Source organism: Rhea pennata, chromosome 3, assembly GCF_028389875.1.
Source record: "Rhea pennata isolate bPtePen1 chromosome 3, bPtePen1.pri, whole genome shotgun sequence".
Classification (NCBI taxonomy): Eukaryota; Metazoa; Chordata; class Aves; order Rheiformes; family Rheidae; genus Rhea; species Rhea pennata.
The window spans coordinates 71,059,658-71,070,364 of record NC_084665.1 but is presented as its reverse complement, the minus strand read 5'-3'; the positions used below and the strand labels follow the sequence as shown (position 1 = coordinate 71,070,364).

Here is a 10,707-nt window from a genome sequence, read left to right as displayed (position 1 = left end):
TACGGTGCCTGAAATGAGATGCAGCAGTACAAGTTCATACAAACTGAAGCAAAAGAAAGAAGGTGGGAATGGAGTTTGGTTTTAGCATTAATGGTGACAAATATCATGATTAAGCATCAAACTTTCCTAAATCTGCTCTATCATGAACCTAGGTATTAAAAAGAATCTGTAGGTTAAACATACACTTTTTTTTAAACTTAGAAATGGCCCTAAAAATGAATAAGTTCTAGGCTTGAGTAGAAAAACTTATGGTTGAACTCTAGATATTTCTTAATTCAGTCAAGGCTTTCATTGATATCTGTAGGAGTTGTCCTGAAAAAGGCTTCTACAAAGGCTGTATAGGCTGTTTGATTTGGTTCATTTTTAATTAAAACAAAAGAACTTGTGAAAGTGCTTTATTGAGTATGGGCTTTTGTCAGAGTTATAGAGCCTCTGAAATTACATTCGTTCAGTTTTAAAACCGACATTTTGTTGTGGGCTCATACAAAGTACCAATATATACATGCAAGTATATGCAAAAATACAATGCAGGCAAAACGAACTGAACTGTAAATTAATTAACATTACTTTTCAAAAATATCATAGAGCAACTCTGCCAGTTTATGTCCCTTTAATTTCCTACTCCCTTAGTTTCCCATCAATCTTCATTCATAAATAGACATATTCTTGCTGTTCAGGCTCTCTCCAATTTTTTATTCAATTAAATGGAATATTTTATTGCAAAATGTTCCATGTGCCAAAAAGTAATGAAAGCCAAAACTTTCCCAGTTATGGACAAGCAGATTTCATTTTCAATGGGCCAAGTTCACCTTCTGAAAAAAACAGAGGGTGAAATTACACTACACATAATTGTTGTCTAATATACAAAGCAATTTTACCTCAGTATCATCAGTTCTGGATTCAGGCCAAAACACACAAAAACCCCCAAACCAGCACTGATGTAAAAAAAGCAATTTTCTAAAAGTCCTAAAAAATTTTTGATGTCAATCTATAGATTGTCAAGTAACAGAAAGCATTTCCTCAGTCATATTATTTTAACTTCTGAGGACAAGTGTTGCATATGCAAAACCTTAGCTTCCCTCTCAAGTCAAAGCTATGGCATGATTTAGATAAATAAAGTTCAAAATACTGTGGACTAGTGGACTAATTTTTCTCTGACATTACTTTTTTTTATTAGGATATTCTGTATTTACTGGCGAAACAAATGTCACGCTTTCACATCTATGCTGCATCCTGATCCCTTCTTCGGTATTCTCTACTTTGTTAGTCTGTGTTTCATGCAATAGTTCCTTGTAGGTGTTGGAAACCTCAGCAGATTGATGAGGTATGTCTCATACCACCTGCCTTACTTTCCTTTTAACTGTGATCTTATGTTTATTTTTTTGAATGCACAGTTTCTTTATACTAAAATTCTATTGCAAATGTTGAAGATACAAGTGTTTTACCTACTGAAGGCTGGAAGTGACAAACCAGATTTGAAAACCTGACTTTTCTAGGGTTTGGTTCTTTCTATAACGGGGATAAACCAACCAGAAAACTGTGACAGGGAACATGCTTCTACTTTATAGCAGAAGTTCTGATTTCTTTTGCTTTTCTATTCTTTTTCACCCACTGTGGACAAATTCAGGTTAAACCTGAAACTTGTATACTTTTCCTCCATGCTGAATTTCTAGATTTTTTTTTTTTTTTTTTTTTTTTTGATTTATTAATTACTTTTCTTTTTGGTGAAATCATAGCACAATGATTCCCACACAATCAAGCCACAATCTGGGCTCTACAACAACCCAACAAAATACATGTTGTAGTAATTATTTATATTTACTTTTTTTCAAAGTTCAGGAACACAAACTCGTTAGTATTAACGTGCAATTGCTGAAACACAGTAAGAGACAGGTAGGCAGAAGAGGTATAAAGACAGTAAGGAATCCTATTATTCATTGTGTATTGATCAAAATGGTTGAGCCACAGTAAAGTCGGGGGTAAAACAATAGCACAATCCATGTTACCATACCAATAATTAGAGCCCAAATCCACATAACGGTCTCTCTGCCTTTTCCAATGGAGTTTTGAATATCTCCAAGAATGGAGATTTCATAGCCTCTCTGAGCACTTATTCCAAAATTTGACTATATTCATTGTGAAAAAAAATTTCCTAATATCTAACTGGAATTTTTCTTGTTGCAACGTGCATCCATTGCCTGTTGTCCTGCTGTGCATCATCCAAGAAGAGCTTGCTGTGTTTTTTCTGGACCCTCCCATCAGGTAGTTTCAAACAGCAATAGGATCCCCCTGACCCTTCTCAGAGCCAGTGCTCTCAGCCTGTCCTCAGATATCCTGTGCTCCAATGCCTGACCAGTTGGTGGCCTCCACTAGACTCACTCCAGTAGGTCCATGTTTCTCTTGAACTGGGGAGCCGAGAACAGGATGCAGCCCTCCAGATGTAGCCTTACTAGTGGGAAGGAGGAAAGTCATTTCCCTCAACCTGCTTGCAGAACTTGCTAATATAATACTGTATTAGTTCAATATATGTATGGGCAACTGTAGAAGGCAAAGAGTCTCTTTAATTGCTCTTTGCACTGATAAAATAATTAAGCAAGGGCAGAATGGGTAGGGGTGAAAAATGACTTTGAAAACTGGAAGGTTTTCTGGAAAAGGAAATAAAAATTATTTTACAGAAAAATATGTTTGGAATACCTTTAACAACCATTTGAGAAAAAGAATACTTATGTGTAAGAGGGGTGTGGCAACAAGACCATGAGACAGATTGATTTTATTCTTATTTCGTCATGAATCAGAAGGTGAGGGAGTGATACTGTAGTTAACTTGGGATCAGAATCACCACAGCTGCAAAATTTGCAATGGTTCTGATAGAAAATAAAAGCTCAAATCTTAAAGAGATTTGCTTTTGCAAATGCAAAGTGAAAATACATAGCAAAAAATGACAAGAAACAAGGAAAACATATTTTACATATATACAAGAAATATGAGTGAGTTCTACTGGAAGTATCAGAAATTACATCTGTTTCTTTGCTGTTTTCACTGAAAATCTTCTAGGTCTTTCCATCTAACTGTTAATACAATTTTTGTGCTAACTAGATTTTAACAACAAATCTACAATGAATGAAAGTCATCATCCTTCTCAAATTGATGAGTCTTTACTTAGAGAGGACTTAAAATATTTGTTCTCCATTCATACACATATTCATTCAGGAACAAAAATATATTGAATTTGTAATGTGAAAAATATACATGTGTACAGACACACACACAATTTTAACATGTATTTCAATATTGAATTTAATATTATTTTCTCTCTTTGCCTTAGAGGACAGAGAAGAAAAGAAGACGACAAACCTTTACATCTCATTAGGAAACAATTACTTCCACCATCCCCTCTCTGATGTCCTCCAAAATAAAAGGCCAAGTTTTATTCAAGGTTACATACCTGCAACTACTTTTGAAATTTATGAGTTACTAAAATTACCGATGGTAGAGTCATTACAAAAACAAATTGCACAAATTAAGATCCCTCATAGCCCTAGAATTCTAGAGTTATGGGGTTACTTTCCATGAGACTTTACACTTTCACCAGCTGTCAAGGTCAATTTGCCAATATAAAAGACAGTGGAAATCTGCTATGCATGTCAGTCCTGAAAAATTGTAAGGCCACTGACAGAAGCAAGGGGTGGGAAACTATACAGAAAATTTCCCTTATGTGGACAATGTTTCTGGAAGGTGAGGTGGCTTTACTAGCACTACCTACAAAACCAAAGGCAGACAAACTCCACTACTGCTCAGGACTACGTTTGTGTCTACAGTCACACATTTCTTGCAGTAGAAGCTCCTCAGCCTGGTCCAGAGACTCCTGTAGACTTTCTGATGCAGCCAGAATAGTTGTTGATAATACTTTCATTAAACTTTATTTCTGTACAATCTTTTGCTTATTAGCCTTTCCCTTGGTAGAAGACTATGTTGAAAGTAGCATGTTCTATGTTCCTCTTTAAAACAAACAACATGCAGATAAACATGGTGCAAAGCACTTACCACAACTGAAAAATAATCTTCTAACCACAGTGAGGGAGGGGATAAGAGCAGTGTATTTTGTGGTCCATAAAGGAAATTGAAATCTGCTTTTTGGAGGAGACATGTTTCAAAGGATGAAACCCACCAAATGGGGAAAATGTCTCTTTTTCTTGGGTATGCATACAGCAGATATTAATGGTTGCCATAAGTTAAATGGGAAGTACTATGGATATTATTGTCTGTTTGTTATTACATAAAAACATTTGAGCTTTGTTCCCTTCGCCAGTGGATTAAAGAAAGACATCACTCCGAGTCAGATCTGATCAAGTTGCTTTTTAGCATATTATGCCTTGCTACAATACAATTCAGACAGTGGCTGCTGCAAAACATTTTGTTTAGTGCCTTGTCTATTATTGGTTTACTAGGAAAAAAATGGTCCCAAAGATAATTTATTTTTCTACAAAATTCCAATGGTCTTCTATACTTTAAAAGAAAACAGATGATACAGACTTCTTGTAAAGTTTTGTGTCTTCTTTAAGAGTCTTCTCAAGCCACTGAAATAATTTACCCTAAATGAAGAGAAAGCAAGAAAGAAGGAAGAAAGGGAAAGGAAGAGTGAAAGAGAGAGGAAGGGAAGGGAAGGGAAGGAAAAGGAAGGGAAGAAGAAGAAGAACGAAAAAAAAGAAAAAAGAAAGTAAAAAGGAGCCAAAAGGGGAGAGAAAGAAAGAGAAAGAATGAATTTTGATTAGTTGATGAGTTTATTTCTTGAATTAAAAAGACTGCTATAAAAGACTAGACTAGCATTCAGAAAGATATGTGTGTTTATGCACACTTCAGAAGTTCCCAAAAGGCTTATAAGAAAATAATTTATATATGTTATTGAATCAGACATTCTTATGTCTCCATAGACTCTGAGATGATTCATGATCTCTCCTAATGACAATAATACAGTAGGCTTTTGGCGACTAGTGAGGAGAGCTGGCTTGGGCTGGCAACCCGGAGATGAAATGTTTACTGCCAATCTCCTGGGCAACCATCTCCCCCTACAGGCACCTTTAAATAAATCTTCCCTTCCTTATTTCCAAAAAGGCTCTTTGGAAGTATTCCATTTGAGGCTGCTGAGACTACTTCCAAAAAACCTCTTGTTTAAGACTTGTTTTTGTAAGCATTTTGTGTAAGACAGGCAAATATTTATTTCCTTACATTTTAGCTTGTAGATCTTAATATAGTTTGCTTCCTTTCAATTCTCCACATCTTATGCTGTAGCCTGTGGCATGGCACTTTGCCAGTGAGCATTCCTGCATTAGACATTGCTTAGGTGCACAAATCCCAGCTGTCATCTCAGCTACAGGGGGAAACCAAAAAAGCACTACATATGCCTAGTCCAGGTTCCTCTTCTACATTGGTTTCCAAGCATCAGGTACTTCTGATGCTCCAAATACCTCTCCAAACTCCATATTAAAAACTGATTTTACAAGAAAAGGAGCAAGGTAAGTATAAAAGAGCACTTGATCCAAGCTACTAAATGCAATTTTAAATAAGGGAGTGGGAAAGTAAATTGTTTTGCCCATAGCCCAGCATACTTATGCAGCATTTATGTGTAGAAGCATCCACAGACAAAATAGAACCTGGCACAGAGCTGTGTTCTTGGAGATCAGCTAATAATCTCCATGGTTAATATTCCCAGAAGGCAATGCTTAATGTTCCCATTGGTTTAGTTCAAAGTCATGCCCATCTGTTTGTGAAACTATCAATTAAAAACAATGATTCCAGTTCTCACTGCCTTATTTAGGCCTTTGTGAAACCAGTTACTGGAATTTTTATCTGGGTTAGGAATTCAAAACAAGGCACAATAAAAAAGTTATATTTCAACATTTAATATGATGAAATACCTTAGAATGAAATTAGTTTTTTATTATTTTTGTAATTTTCAGTGCTAAGAGGAGATCCCTACTCTATTTTTAAATGCAATACTACATCACTTGCAATTTGTAGTTTCCATCTTTCTACTTCAATACATGCAGTGAGTCGTGTCACTCTACCTTAAGATTTTTACCCGTTTGTATCTCTTAAAGAAACAGATAAATATTTGACTAAATGCTGACTGAGATGCCTTGCGTTTTGAACTTCATCTAGTAAGTTTGCATTCTGCTTTAGAAAGAAATAAAGTGAAATAGCAAATGTATTTTGTATGGACAATCCACTCAGCTATGTTCTGTCTTTAATGCACAGATGTATAAAACAGATCATTGTAATTCCCTGTGCCTGTGGGGCAGGTAGCAGCAGGGCTCCTTCTGCCATGTGCAGCAAGCTCGTGCCTTAGTGGAGTGGGTCTCCATGGACACTTCTGACTAGGCTCCAAATTTCAGCTGACTCCCACTGCACCTTCCCTGCCAGTTCACAACCCGTCATCTAGTCTCATCATGTCGTTGCATCAGGCTCTCACATGACCACATCTCTGTGTACTTGTAAAGCTTGTCCAAGCCAACACAGCTCATCAACCAGCCACATGACAATCACACACTTAGAGGACTTGAGCTTTACCTTGAGCTTTGAGCTTTGGCCTGAAGGTCCAAAGAGTTTATATGATTCTTGCCACTGACAACCATCAGAGCAAACTGCACACCCCTCATCTCTGCTGAAGCCACTCTGGTACTGTAAAGATACTTAAACTAGAGAGAAAGGGAAAGAAAAGCTCTTGTTTTTTCTTCACTTTCCTGACAAGATGGTTGCAGCTTCCCACTGGAGGAGCAAAGGGAGCTCAGTTCTCCTAATGATCTGGATAAACTTGCACTGCTGCCTGCAGCTGGAGGCAGAAGTTGCTTTCCACAGGTGGCTGAACTCAGTGATTTACCCTCTGAGCTTATGAGCATTGCTTGTCCAAGGCAAGGGTTCATGCCCTTCAGAGAGCAGGAGCCTGTGGGGACAGTGAAGCAAGGGAACTGTAATGGACAACCTGGAAGGAAAGGTTGATCTAGACGAAATATTTGCTTTGCTGTCTGTGCCTGGTTACCTGGGACAGCTGCTGGTAAAAGGAAAATGATTCTAACAGTCTAATCTTCCTGGAAAATTCTGTGTCAGTCTTCAGAAAGTGAGTGGCGATCTCCACCAGCATCATTACACACCAGAAACGCATGGGCAACATAACTGCCTTTGTGGCTTCTTTCTCTCTATAAGGGGAGCTGTCAACATTGCAGGTGATACAGTCCTGTTTGGAGTCTCCACTACAAGAGACTACTAGAGCCACTAGCACATTGGAGCTGGCAAGTTGTAGAGTCTGAGTTAGATCCCTGCTTTTCATCCAGCTCAAAGTGCTAATAAAGGAGAGAGCATAACACCTAGAGTGTGTGACCATGTTGTAAACAAGCATCAGAGGCAGCAAAGAGCATCTAAAGACTTCCAAGAAGATACATAAGAGGTGCCCCCAACAACTTTTAGCAGAATATCAAGTACAGGATTATGGTCAGAAGTTCTCATAGAAGAAATGTTTTCTTAGGATGTTATTGCACAAATGCACAAACTGATCCCATTACACAGGACATGAACTCAATGCTACTTGCTTTTTCTTGCTGTGACTGACTTAGTGAAATTGTCTGAAGTCTCTCTTGTACAAATGGGAACACAAGCAAAGAATTCAGTGCCTACTTTATTTGTTGTGGATCCAAGCTGATGGATGATAAAGTAACTATCTCTTTAATTCACATTCTTTCACTTCTGACAAATATCACAGCCTCTGTGATTTGGAGCTTTTCTTACGTTAACACAAACATTCTTCCAGTGAGACTCTAGAGTATTTCTATAGGTAAGCCAAACAGTGCAAGCCTGTTTAATCTGCAGTTCTGATAAGTATTGGTTATGCTGGATGTTCTGGAATGGACAAATTTATGTGTTGAGGGCCTAATGCCTTTGACGTGAAGAATATTGAAATGGAGGTGAGTAGAATATATGGATACATAGTACAAAAATAGAGTATAATTTTTACCACTAGTTACATAATGATCATTTCTGTAGATTAAGGTGAGCAGTTTCTGGGCAAACTGTCAACAGTTCCATTTTGAATGACAAGGTCTGTCAAACTCAGAGGAAAAGACCTCTGACCTACCATAAACTGAACACTGCTGAAAGGAGGGAGTAGGTCATGCAGCGTAAGGATGCTTCAGAGAGAGTCCTGAATAGTGGTAAAGTGGAGAAGACTGACAGGTTGTTGGTCAAGAGAACAGAGAATAATATGGGAAGAAATATCCACAAAGAAAGTGTTCAGGAATCTCAAATGCTAAGGATAAATAGATCAGTTATAGGTAATTGTAGGCTTTTCAGCTTGATGGGCCCATCTTCATATATGGGAGTGCATCCTCCCATATATGGCTTATATTTACCAAGAGTACTTTTTTTCAGCTACGGTGAGGTGGCAGTAATACACCAACACAATAAGAATTTTGAACTGAGGAAACAACTTAAAGGGAGCATGTAACAGCAAAGAGCTACAGAATTTATTTGGACAGCCTTTAAAGAAAGACTATGGACTTTACATTTTTAGAGGAGAACCAGGTATTTGATTGCACAGCCAGTGTATATCATGATTGGAGGAGGAGTCGTGCAACCCACAGCTTGGTCCAAACCAAATTTGAAGAGACTGGGGCAATGGCTGTTTGCTGCAGTTATTAGAAATCATGTACTTGATTGCTCAACAAAGCAGTTGTAATTATAAGAGTAAAGACAACTTTAGAGAACAAGAAACAATTTAGGAGTTTTATTCCCCTCTATGGGAGGGTGAGAACTGACTAAGCAGAGCTTGTTGGCCTCCCTGCATTCTTTCTCACAAGGCATTCACGTACCCTGTATTACAGGCATACTGTGGAACTGCAGAGCCTTTGGGGAGATCCTTATAGCTGCAAGCCAGGAAAGCATGGGTAAGTGGATGTTAAAGATAGTGATGAAAAAATACGTCTCATACTGAGTAAGAGAGGCCTATTCACACAGAAAATTAGGAACTTCTCTGACGGGGATGTCAGCAGGGATCTGTAAGCAGGGAAGATAGTTGAAGGATATTGAAAGGAACTGCACTAGTGGCAAACAATTTCTTCTTTTCAACAGTTTTTTTTTCCCTTTTTGAGCAACATTACAGATTTTCCAGATTTTGGTAAATAAAGAACAGATCAGAATTAGTAAGCTAATAAAAGGATGATAGTGTAACAAGAAAAAAGCACAACCCTAAAGAACCCTCTTCTTTACTGACCTGCAGAGCTAGACAGCAAAATAATTTCCTTGGCTCCCACTGTAGTTTTTTCTAGCTACACAGTGAGTAGAGGCACAAGAGATTCCTTCTTCACACAGGACCTGTTTTTTGGGTGGGGGGTGAGGAGAAGACAGAGGATTGACAAGACAATAGAAAGTGGAAGACATTAAAAAAATAGGCTTTCATTTTAGACAGAAGGCTGGAAAAAACAGCAAAAAATCATTCCATTTAGTCGGACAAATGTGGTCAAAGTTTGTTCAGTAGCAGATGCTGAATGTAATTTGTAAGAAGACTTTCAAGATGGATAACAGGAAAATAGGCTTTGCTCTCATCTTGGGTCTGCTTTTTGTAAATTTTGTAAACTACCATAAAGTTCTGACTAGCTGGCTCAGTCTTGCATCCTCATACATTTTATTAAATGCCTGTGGACCTTGGGCAGGCAGTCTTTTGTAGATGGTTGCAAGGAAGAGCTAAACCCTTCCAGGATGAAATAGGGTTATCCTGGCTGTCACTGTCTTTTTGCGCATCCCAGGTGTTGCAAGGTTCTGTGGGGTGATCACAGAGGGGAAAGCAGGAGGTCTCAGGTAGGCCAGGGAGGTGGGAATGCTTGCTGAGCAGCTCTGAAAACATAGAAATATAAAATGCAAAGAACTACAGAGGATTATCAATAGAGGATTGTCTATTACCCCCCCTTTACTTTGAGGTAAGATGACATTTACTGGACAATCTGCACAAGAGATTGTCTTACCTCCTTTCAAAAATCTCTAGTGGAGGAAACCCTTTGCCCTCCCTAGATTACATGTTCCAATACTTCACTGTTTATTTAATAAGAATAGGTTTTTTCTAACATCTAACTTAACCCCCCTTTTCTTAAAATTAATCTGATTATTTCTTATCCTAAAAGTAGTGGACATGGTAAGCGATTAATCAGTCTTCTTTATAACTGTTTACATATTAGAAAACTGCTATCAGGTTCTCCCTCATTTTTGTCCATTCTAGACTAAATAAGCTCACATCCTCTGACACTTTCTCATAGGTTCGATTTCCCAAACATCATTTCTTTCTTCTTTCTATTCCTCTTGCTACATCCTTCACAGTGTTTAGTGTGGTCCCTTCCATTTGCCCAGTGGAGTCTAGACAGCTAGGGTATCACCAGCACAGAGGATGATAAGACAATAACCTACTATTTTTACAAAGAATAGTTCATAAGCTACCTCCAGAAATCTTTCTTCTTTGCAATAGCATTGTTCATCAACAATCAATAAAAACAAATTTTCATTGGTGGCAATTTTGAGGTCCTCCTTTGTCTTGATGCAGAATTTATGGACATAAAGTCTTAGTGAACTCTCCTCAAATTGGATTTTAACTTCAAAATATATGTTAATCACACTGATATTTTAGGACTAATCTTCAGAAGTGGTTCAGGAAATAAACTATATTGTGATAAT

General features: G+C 37.8%; 1 long non-coding RNA gene across 1 annotated transcript; it reads left to right on the top strand.

Annotated features, from left to right (window-relative positions):
* The first annotated feature begins 1,189 nt into the window (after positions 1 to 1,189).
* LOC134137823 (uncharacterized) lies at positions 1,190 to 3,911 on the top strand. The gene is made up of 3 exons (XR_009957751.1): positions 1,190 to 1,324; positions 2,226 to 2,262; positions 3,326 to 3,911. It is a non-coding gene; the product is annotated as an uncharacterized LOC134137823 (long non-coding RNA).
* The last annotated feature ends 6,796 nt before the right edge of the window (positions 3,912 to 10,707 follow it).